The 2,500-nt window shown below is 26.5% G+C and overlaps 2 non-coding genes and 1 pseudogene across 2 annotated transcripts in view; all 3 read right to left on the bottom strand.

Moving 5' to 3' along the window:
• Positions 1-1,223, bottom strand: part of LOC129252558 (large subunit ribosomal RNA) — a 3,987-nt gene extending 2,764 nt beyond the window's left edge. The window contains exon 1 of the ribosomal RNA XR_008583509.1: positions 1-1,223. This exon is cut by the window's left edge and continues 2,764 nt beyond it. This is a non-coding gene — a ribosomal RNA (large subunit ribosomal RNA).
• Positions 1,224-1,665: 442 nt separating this feature from the next.
• LOC129252554 (5.8S ribosomal RNA) lies at positions 1,666-1,846 on the bottom strand (annotated as a pseudogene).
• Positions 1,847-2,437: 591 nt separating this feature from the next.
• The window catches only part of LOC129252556 (small subunit ribosomal RNA), a 1,991-nt gene continuing 1,928 nt past the window's right edge, over positions 2,438-2,500 (bottom strand). The window contains exon 1 of the ribosomal RNA XR_008583507.1: positions 2,438-2,500. This exon is cut by the window's right edge and continues 1,928 nt beyond it. This is a non-coding gene — a ribosomal RNA (small subunit ribosomal RNA).

Genomic DNA, 2,500 nt, shown 5'->3' with positions numbered 1-2,500 from the left:
CGCTTTACCAGATAAGATTATTTTATATAATTTTTAAATGCACCAGCTATCCTGAGGGAAACTTCGGAGGGAACCAGCTACTAGATGGTTCGATTGGTCTTTCGCCCCTATACTCAATTCTGACAATCGATTTGCACGTCAGAACTGTTTCGGTCTTCCATCAGGGTTTCCCCTGACTTCAACCTGATCAAGTATAGTTCACCATCTTTCGGGTCACAGCATATATGCTCAAGGTACGCTCCAGTTAGAGGTATAAATAATAATAAATTATCATTATACATAACTATATGGAACGCCCCGGGATTGAATTAATTGACTATTTATTAAAAAATAGACTAAAAATTAATCCCATTATATTTAAGTTAAGTTAATTATGCCATTAAGTTTAATATAACTCAATGACTTGCACATATGTTAGACTCCTTGGTCCGTGTTTCAAGACGGGTCCCGAAGGTATCCTGAATCTTTCGCATTGTTAATCATATAAATGCATACAAATAAATATTAATATCATAGATATTAAATTTTTTGTAAAATTCAAAAAATGAATTTTAGCATTATATATAATAAAATCTATCAACACTTTATCAAATCATTAGTATTTATTTTATGTTAATATGCTTAAAAAGCAAATTAATTTAAATAAACTTAATATCACCAATGATCTTTTGATAAATACTTTATTATGTTAATAGATTACAATGTCCTTATATGAAAAAAATGCACATTATTTTTTTAATTATTTAATGATGAATTTTTCATAATGGATATTCAGGTTCATCGGGCTTAACCTCTAAGCAGTTTCACGTACTATTTAACTCTCTATTCAGAGTTCTTTTCAACTTTCCCTCACGGTACTTGTTTACTATCGGTCTCATGGTTATATTTAGTTTTAGATGGAGTTTACCACCCACTTAGTGCTGCACTATCAAGCAACACGACTCTTTGGAAATATCTTTCTAGTAATCATTAACGTTATACGGGCCTGGCACCCTCTATGGGTAAATGGCCTCATTTAAGAAGGACTTAAATCGTTAATTTCTCATACTAGATATTAAGATATTCCATACACTGCATCTCACATTTGACATATAGACAAAGTGACTTAGTGCTGAACTATTTTCTTTTCGCTCGCCGCTACTAAGAAAATCCTTGTTAGTTTCTTTTCCTCCCCTCATTAATATGCTTAAATTCAGGGGGTAATCCCATATGAGTTGAGGTTGTTTTAATATTCTTTTTTTATCTTCTCACAATTTAATAAAAAAATTATATCATCTTTTCATCTCTATTTTTCTTTTCTCCTTTTATATATTGTAAATATATAAAAATAATAATAATGTAAAATGAGGCAATCCTAGAATAAAAAATTTAATTTTTATGCTAGACATTCCTCCTTTTAATTACATATATAAATTATTATTTTATATATATATATAAATAATATGAAAATTTTTTGTAAAGAATACTTAGATTCAATATTTTCATCATTTCATTTTATTTGAGAGGATTTTTTTTTTAAAGAATATATAATAAATAAAATTCATTATATATCTTTATTTTTTTTGCTATTAATATTATGAATTATTTAAAATCCAATAATATACACATTTGCTTAAATTCAATTATTTTTATAAAAGAATAAGCAACTTATTTAGCATAGTCTTACAACCCTCAACCATATGTAGTCCAAGCAGTACTTTAAAATTGAATTTAATGTACATAACAGCATGGACTGCGATATGCGTTCAAAATGTCGATGTTCATGTGTCCTGCAGTTCACACGATGACGCACAGTTTGCTGCGTTCTTCATCGACCCATGAGCCAAGTGATCCACCGCTTAGAGTATTTTTTTATTTATTTTTATTTATAACAAATGTCAATTTTTTTTTGCATATATTAATTGAAAGAGTAAAATTAAATAATATTAATAATATATAAATTGATTTTCTTTCAATAATATATATCAAATATATTTAACTCTAAACATTTTTATTAAGTTGCGAATGTCTTAGTTCAACAATAATACAGTGGTGGTATTTATTATGATTCAATTATTTTGTATTTTTTTAATCATTTTATGTATATATAATAATATAATAAATATATACCACTTTTGTTATTGTGAACAAATTAACTTATCATTCAATCAAATGAATAATAAGTACAACTTTTTATTTTCATGTTTAAAGGTTTTTAAAAGAAAAAAATAAGAAAAAACATTACAAAATGTACCATCATATATTATATTTAATATGATATAATTGATGGATCACAAATTGAATGAAAAAGAATAAAAAGAATTATGGATTCAAAATAATTATATAAATTTTTTTTTTTTTTCTTTTTTTTTTTTTTTTTTTTTTTCTTTTTGTTCGTTTGTTTGCTTGTCTGTTTGTTTGTTTGTTTGTTTGTTTTTCTTACGGATATGGAACACAATAATGATCCTTCCGCAGGTTCACCTACGGAAACCTTGTTACGACTTTTACTTCCTCTAAATAA

The sequence above is a fragment of the Anastrepha obliqua genome, unplaced genomic scaffold, assembly GCF_027943255.1.
Source record: "Anastrepha obliqua isolate idAnaObli1 unplaced genomic scaffold, idAnaObli1_1.0 ptg000262l, whole genome shotgun sequence".
Classification (NCBI taxonomy): Eukaryota; Metazoa; Arthropoda; class Insecta; order Diptera; family Tephritidae; genus Anastrepha; species Anastrepha obliqua.
The sequence above is the reverse complement of the archived record's forward strand: the minus strand, read 5'-3'. Positions and strand labels throughout refer to the sequence as shown.